Source organism: Bubalus kerabau, chromosome 19 (assembly GCF_029407905.1).
Source record: "Bubalus kerabau isolate K-KA32 ecotype Philippines breed swamp buffalo chromosome 19, PCC_UOA_SB_1v2, whole genome shotgun sequence".
Lineage (NCBI taxonomy): Eukaryota > Metazoa > Chordata > Mammalia > Artiodactyla > Bovidae > Bubalus > Bubalus kerabau.
In genome coordinates, this window is record NC_073642.1 from 45,556,044 (window position 1) to 45,564,391 (window position 8,348).

An 8,348-nucleotide genomic window follows, 5' to 3' on the forward strand; every position below is an offset into this window, starting at 1 on the left:
GAATGGCCTTGAAGGACATGTTAAGATTAGAGGTTATCCTAGGTACATGTACTAGCCAGTTTTCAAGAGGGCTCCTAGAGATCCTTGCCGCTGATAACAGCAGCCTCCGGCAAAATCTGATTGTATCCTCATGAAAGATTCCAAGCAAGAATTTCCTAACCAAGCCCTTTCCAAATTCCTGACCATATGTGATCACTATTGTTTGAAGCCACTACATTTTAGGATAACTCATTACAGATACAGAATGTATTGGGGTGAGGTTAAGTCATTGAAGGTTACTAAGTGGAGCAGTAAATGGTCAGACATGCATCTAGAAATAATTCTGCCTTCGAGGCAGAAGTTGGATGAAGTGGGTGGACACTGAGAAACTAAAGGTCAGACACGACTGAGGAAGGGATCATACCATCCACGAGTGAGGAAGTAGGGACTGAGACCATGTGGCGATCAAGCTGGAGGTTAGAGAAAACTTCAGAAGCAGAGACGTGATTGAAATAAAAAGTGCTTATATGGGGTTTGTTAGCACTGCTGCTGGGGAGACACAAGTTCTAGGAGAACTTGAATTGTGTTCCACCATACTACAAAATGGGGGAGGCTTATAAAGGCAAAAACTGTAAGGTTAGAGTCAGTTAAATGAGCCCTTTATCAAGAATTGTAATTGGAACTGCCAAGAAGTCAGGGTGCTTATTAAGTAAGGATTGGTTGGGGTCTGAAATGGTCACACAGTTGCAAAGGGAGACCCTGAGACCATAACGTTCCAGCTGGCAGATGGTGTCCTCGAGTCTGGTATAGTTCAGTAAAATTCAGGTTCTCACTGATGGAGAGACTGCTAGAGACCAGATCCTAAATGGCTCCCTGACTCCATTTTTGTATGCCTGAACTGTGATGACGCCATTATAATTTCTCTTTGTCATCAGGATCAAGAAGTGTTTATAAAAGAGACAGGAAAGATAGAGACTAAAATGATTTCTGTGTTGTTTTTTTCCTTCTAGAATCTTGCCAAATGTATAGATTCCCCAACTTTGGCTATTTGCTGAAGAAAGAGTCAGTCCCATGCTATTTCTCCATCTCAGCTCAGAAATCTGCTTTTGAAGGTCTCACTCTTATCTAAGATAAATGTATTTACCTAGTTGCACTTTGTGGATTTATAGTAAGTACTACATAGAAATATCTTCCCATAGCTTGGGTGGGGAGGGTGGAGTATGTGAGTATTTTCCTTAAACTAAGTGTTCTTTAAAATATTTTGTTCTTCAAGGTTTTTCTTACATCAGCATTTCTCTATTTAAGAAACACTAAAAATGTAGTTTTCATTTCAAATGTTCTTTTAAGTTACTTAATATTTTTAAGACATCAATGATGTAATCAAGTTTTAATAGTAAATTGACTTACTTTAAATTCAAACTTACCCATATGCCCATTAAGAAATTAGCCAAGGCCTCCCTCGGCATTCTCTTGTTAATGGTGGGCTGCGGCTGCTACTTGGGACGCAGGTAACCGCGGCCCACACAGGCAGCCTCCTTGCCTCCTGCTTTCCTAGTGCCAAAGCTCGTCACCATGGCCATGGTGCCGCCCAATCGCTCGCAGAACGGCTGGCCCTGGAAGTCACCCAGTTCGGCAACAAGTACATCCAGCAGACCAAGCCCCTCACCCTAGAGCGCACCATCTACCTGTACCCTCTTACCAATTCCCTTTTTGGTACAAAAGAGCCCCTCTGTGAGAAGGACAGCTCTGTTGCAGCCAGATTTCAGCGCATGAGGAAGGAATTTGATAAAATTGGCGTGAGGAGGGCTGTAGAAATGGTTTTGATTGTCCATGAGCACGGGCTACCCCATGTGTTACTACTACAGCTGGGAACAACTTCTTCAAATTACCCGGTGGTGAGCTTATTAACCCAGGAGAAGATGAAGTTGAAGGACTAAAATGCTTAATGACAGAGATATCGGGTGGTCAAGATGCAGTCCTGCAAGACTGAGTCTTTGATGACTGCATTGGCAACTGATGGAGACCAAATTTTGAACCTCCTCAGTATCCATATATTCCTGCACATATTACCAAACCTAAGGAACATAAGAAATTGTTTTTGGTTCAGCTTCAAGAGAAAGCCTTGTTTGCAGTCCCTAAAAATTACAAGCTGGTAGCTGCACCACTGTTTGAACTGTGTAACAATGCCCCTGTATATGGACCCATCATTTCTAGTCTCCCCCAGCTTTTGAGCAGGGTCAATTTTATATACGACTGAATTGCTGCACAGCAGAGAAGGCAGTGGCACCCCACTCCAGTACTCTTGTCTGGCAAATCCCATGGATGGAGGAGCCTGATAGGCTGCAGTCCATGGGGTTGGTAAGAGTCGGACACGACTGAGCAACTTCACTTTCACTTTTCACTTTCATGCATTGAAGAAGGAAATGGCAACCTACTCCAGTGTTCTTGCCTGGAGAATCCCAGGGACGGGAAGCCTGGTTGGCTGCCGTCTATGGGGTCGCACAGAGTCGGACACGACTGAAGCGACTTAGCAGCAGCAGCAGCAACAGAGAAGTAAGAGAAGCCATCTCTGTGAGCACAGCTATACACAGCATAGAATAAACGTCCAGGAAGAGCTTTTTTGGTATTATCTCTTTCCCAGTCCTGAAATTACCACCTACTTTCTGTGGTCTGAATAGTAAAGTTAATATGAAAAGCTAGATTGTGCTGTTAAAAGAAAAGAAAAGAAATTAGCCAAGAAAAAACAGGGACATTAATCTCCTAAAGTTTTTTTTTTTTTAAGGCTTTCCTTTTAACTTTGGAGAAATCTTTTGGGAATAACTAGTTTTTACTTTGAACAAACATTTATCTGTAGTTCAGTAATTTTTTCCATTTACCTCAGACTCCCTTCTTGACCTGTTGTGGCTTTGACCCTAAACAAGACTCTCTTTCTTTGCTCAAGTGGTACTGTTAGGGATTTCCCAGCTACCTATGTGAACCTAAGAAACATAACACTTCTGCTTAAAAACCATGTTTGAGCTCATGAAAAGAAAAGTGAAAGTGTCAGTCGCTCAGTTGTGTCTGACTTTTTGTGACCCCATGGACTGCAGCCTGCCAAACTCCTCTGTCCATAGAGTTCTCCATGCAAGAATACTGGAGTGGGTTGCCATTCCCTTCTCCAGGGGATCTTTGCGGCTCAGGGATTGAACCTGTGTCTCCTGCATTGCAGGCGGATTCTTTACTATCTGAACCACTAGGGAAGCCCCCATTTGAGCTCATGTAAATCAATTAACAAACAAACAAACACAAAGCAACCTAGTTGAAAAATGGTCAGATCTAAAAAGACATTTCTCCAAAGAAGACATACAGATGGCCAACAAATACATGAAAAGATGCTCAACATCGCTAATCATTAGAGAAATGCAAATTCAAAACTCCAATGAGATACCACCTCACACTGGTCAGAATAGCCATCATTAAAAAGTCTACAAATAACAAAGGCTGGAGAGGGTGTGAAGAAAAGGGACCCTTTCTACACTGTTGGGAGAAATGTAAGTTGGTGCTGTCACCATGGAAAATAGTATGGAGGTTCTTCAAAAAGCTAAAAACAGAATTGTCATATGATCCAGCAATCCTACTCCTGGGCATATAATTTAAAAAGATACACGGACCTTTATGTTCATAGCAGCGCTAGTCACAATAACCAAGACATGGAAACACTTAAATGTTCACTGACAGAATGAATGCAAAAGAACCTGTAGTATATATATATATATATATATATATACACACACACAATGGAATACTACTCAGCCATAAAAAGAATGAAATAATGCCATTTGCAGCAACATGGATGGACCTAGAGACTATCATACTAAGTGAAGTAAGTCAGAAAGAAATACCATATGATATCACTTATATGTGGAATCTAAAATATGACACAAATGAATTTATCTATCAAACAGAAACAGACTCACAGACATAGAGAACAGATCTGTAGTTGCTAAGGGGGAGGTGGGGCAGGAGAGGGATGGGTTGGGAGTTTGGGATTAGCAGATGCAAACTATTATATGCAGAATGGATAAACAAGTCCTACTATCTAGCACAGGCAACTATATTCAGTATCTTGTTATGAACCATAATGGAAAATAATATGAAAAAGAATATATATATAAATGTGTGTGTATATATACTCCAGTACTCTTGTCTGGAAAATCCCATGGAGGGAGGAGCCTGGTAGGCTGCAGTCCATGAGGTCGCTAAGAGTCGGACACAACTGAGAGACTTCACTTTCACTTTTCACTTTCATGCATTGGAGAAGGAAATGGCAACCCACTCCAGTGGGTTGGAGAATTCCAGGGACGGGGGAGTCTGGTGGGCTGCCGTCTATGGGGTCGCAGAGTCAGACATGACTGAAGCGACTTAGCATATATATATATAAGTCCCTTTGCCATATAGCAGAAATTAACACAACATTGTAAATTAACTATAGTTGAATAAAAATTAAAAAAATCTTTTAAAATCCCTATGGGGAATTCCCCGGCGGTCCAGTGGTTAAGACTTGGCGCTTTCATTGCCGTGGCCCTGGGTTCAATCTCTGGTCAGAGAACTAAGTTCCTGCAAGCTGCGGGTACGGCCAAAAAAAAAAAAAAAAAATCCCTGTGTTTGAATCATTTCAAAGAAATATAGAGCACAGATCACAGTAAGGTTCATTCCAGGTTGTGTAGTAAGAGTTCAGAGCACTTGGAAAGCTCCATTCCAGTGACTGCTTTTCCTTTGTTTTTCCATATTCTGGGATCCCATTATTAGATAAGCATGATTCTAGCACTAACTCTGATGGGTAGGTTTTTTCCCCACACTAAGCAAATCTCTGACACCAGCTGAGTGTCCTAAAATTCAACTCAATTCTGACACCATCTAACCAAACATCATCAGATCCCACGGATTGAGGGCTCAGTCCTGCAAGACTGCCCCTACTTCAGATGCCAATCACAAGTCCAGATAGTTACCTGTGCTTCTGACCCAACAGCAAGAAATTAGAGGTTTCCATGACTCCCTCTTGGGGTACGATTAATTTTCTAGAGTGACTCGGGGAACTCAAACCAGTTTACTCACTGGATTACTGGTTTATTACAAAGGATATTAAAGGATTGGAATCAACAGCCAGATAATAGAGATATATAGGGGGAGGTCCTAAACAAAGGAGCGTCTCTGTCCCCATGGAGTTTGGGGCCCAGCACAGTGGTATGTGAAAACATTATGGTTCACCAATGTAAAGCTCTCCAAATCCCATCCTTTTGGGTTTTTACGGAAGCTTCATTACATAGGCATGAATGATTAAATCATTGGCCACTGGTGACTGATCAACCTCTAGCTCTCCTCTCCTCCCTGGAAATGGAGCATGGGACCGAAAGTTCCAATCCTCTTATTACTTGGTTGGTTCTCTTGGCCTACTGCCTTCAATCTGAGGTGCAGCCCGAAAGTCACCACTCCATCACAAAAGACACCTCGGTCATTCTCTTCACTTGGGAAATTCCAAGGGTTTTAGGAGCTCTGTGCTAGAAACAAGGATAAGACCAAATATATATTTCTGAGTATGAATGACAACATCACAGTGAATCATCATTAGATGATGCCAAGAGTCCCTTACTAAATTGTATGTGACCTTTGTCACGTATGTCAACAAGAAAGGTCACATACAATTTAGTAATTAATCAATGGTAGATCTAAGAAAGAAATGGAAAATTGTATTGCTGCCAACCTGAGGATTATAACCTGGGAAACAATCTTTCAGAAAGTTCCGAGGACTATTTTCTTCTTTAGAGGTCAAAGTACAGTGATATAAGTCTTTAAGGCAAAGGGCTATAATCAATTGACAGTTTGCACAATCCAGATTTACATGTGGCTCTTGGCCCTTTACAAGGTTAAGAAGGAAGGTTATCTCCTAAGGAGCTGTGAGCCTTTATGACTTTAAGAAGGAATTTTATCTCCTAAAGAGAACTGGTTAAAGCAGATGTACAACATGCACTGAAGGAGAAGCCCGCGGCCCAAACAGGCAAAGAAGAATTTTATTTAAAAATTTAAATTTAAAAATTAAAATTTTTCTTGTCTTGCCATAAAATGTGAATTTTATTTCAGTACCTTGTAGTAAAAGATTTTCCACTGCCCCTAGGTTCACTCTCCACCCACCTTCAGCCTGCTCTATAATAGGGTGGCTGACCCCTACAGACCGGTTCAGCACCTTTGACTTCTGTTGCTGCTGCTGCTGCTGCTGCTGCTAAGTTGCTTCAGTCGTGTCCGACTCTGGGCGACCCCATAGACAGCAGCCCACCAGGCTCCCCCATCCCTGGGATTCTCCAGGCAAGAACACTGGAGTGGGTTGCCGTTTCCTTCTCCAATGCATGGAAGTGAAAAGTGAAAGTGAAGCCGCTCAGTCGTGTCCGACTCTTAGCGACCCCATGGACTTCAGCCTACCAGGCTCCTCCATCCATGGGCTTTTCCAGGCAAGAGTAGTGGAGTGGGGTGCCATTGCCTTCTCCGGCCTTTGACTTCTAGTTGGGTTTAACCAACAACGATCCCTGGGAGAGATCAGAGGAAGAGAGGAAAGTGAAGCTGTTTGGGGAACCACTGACTGAACCCACCTGCCCTGGCCAGGCTCCACAGGAACCAGACACTCACATGAGTTATCTTACAGCAGGAGATCTTGGTAAGGAATGTGGAACTAACAAGCTACCACCAACTGGAAGAATTCTGGAAAGGTCAAAAGGAGAGAGGAGACTCCAGCCCACATGTCCTACCAATCTCCCAGAATCCTTCTCCTGGAATCCATCTTAGTTGAGCAATCCATGTGCCACCAGGAAGGACTCTGAGTCAGAATGATTGGCCAGAGACAACTGGAAACTAACCAAATTACCATTAAATCTGAGACTTAGAGCCACGTGGCAGAGCAGTTCTCCTGGGTTCCCTTACTTACTATTCTCCACCTGGGCACCTCTTCTCAAAAGTCTCTTGCTTCGTTAGCACTTATGTCTCCTCTGACAATTCATTTCCAAGTGGAAGGTAAGAGCCCACTCTTAGGCCCAGGAGGTGCTGTTATAACTGCCCAACTTTAAGCCTGAAAGGTCACCTTGGGCAGCTTGGGTCCCATGACCAAAGGTCACAGCTCCTCTTCTGGCAAGCTCCATGCGTCTCTAGAGATTCTGCTCACTCGCTGCATCCTTCTGGGAGTAGGGGTGGGAATACCCTTGGGACTGCTGTCCCTTGTGGTCTCTCCTTACACACTACATATACTTGTGTAAATAGTACCTTTATTAAACCCACCTTGAATTATCCTAATTTGAGTGTGCCATCTGTTTTCTCCTGGGACTTTGACAGATACTCCTTGATAGAAGCAATTTACTGAGCTATTACTGGCCATAAACATCCAATTATAAATTATGAGATTGCTTTTCAATATATAACTACCTAAGGCTGAGCTCAGAAGGAATGGGACCTACAACAAATAAAGCTTCATAGAGATAAAAGAGAAACAACACAAAGCAACAGGAAGAGCAAGAGGTTTGAAATGAGATCTCAGTTTGAGTTCTAGATCAGCAGTTTACAACACTTTGGGGCCTCATTTTTCAATAAAGTAAGAGTTTTTAAATAGATCGGCAGTTTTCAATTTGCATTTCACAAAACCCCACAGCTTCACAGAGGTACCTCAATGTCCACTAGCTTGGGAGGGGAGAGATGCAAAGAAAAAAAATAGGTAGATGGAGACAGAACCCCACCCCTGCTCCAACCAGGGCAGCTGTGCTGTAGGCTTTACATGGAATGAGATAACCAAGGATGTGACTGAGGAGTCCAGATCAAGGACAGGCTACTTTGCTCTGGAGATTTCTCAGGTCATGGATGCAAAACTGGGTATTCCTGCTGCCAGTCCTCTAGGGAAAAGTGGGCTTTGATGTGTGTGTGTGTTTAAAGAACAGTTTGGGATTTCTGCCCTCTGTGTACAGTAACAGACTTCCCTAGTGGTTTAGTGGTAAAGAAACTGCCTGCCAATGCAGGCGACCCAGGTTCGATCCCTGGGTCAGGAAGATCTCCTAGAAAAGGAAATGGCAACCCACTCCAGTATTCTTGCCTGGGAAATTTCAGGGACAGAGGAGCCTGGAAGGCTACAGTCCATGGGGTCACAAAGAGTCGGACACAACTGAGGGATGAACACACAAAGAGTGCGGCACCCTTTCTGTCACAAAGCGTGGAAGTCTTATCTGTGTGCGGTAACACTGGGTGGGAACCAACATCCCCCGTCACTTTTCTAGGAGCCATTGCAGGGATCTGTGGTGCAGGACAATCGGGCAATGTTTCCAGGGTGGTGGAAGCTGTCCAAATCTGATTTCCCACAACCA

At 43.2% G+C, this 8,348-nt stretch overlaps 1 pseudogene; it reads left to right on the forward strand.

Moving 5' to 3' along the window:
• The first annotated feature begins 1,551 nt into the window (after positions 1-1,551).
• LOC129634177 (cleavage and polyadenylation specificity factor subunit 5-like) lies at positions 1,552-2,332 on the forward strand (annotated as a pseudogene).
• Positions 2,333-8,348: the final 6,016 nt, after the last annotated feature.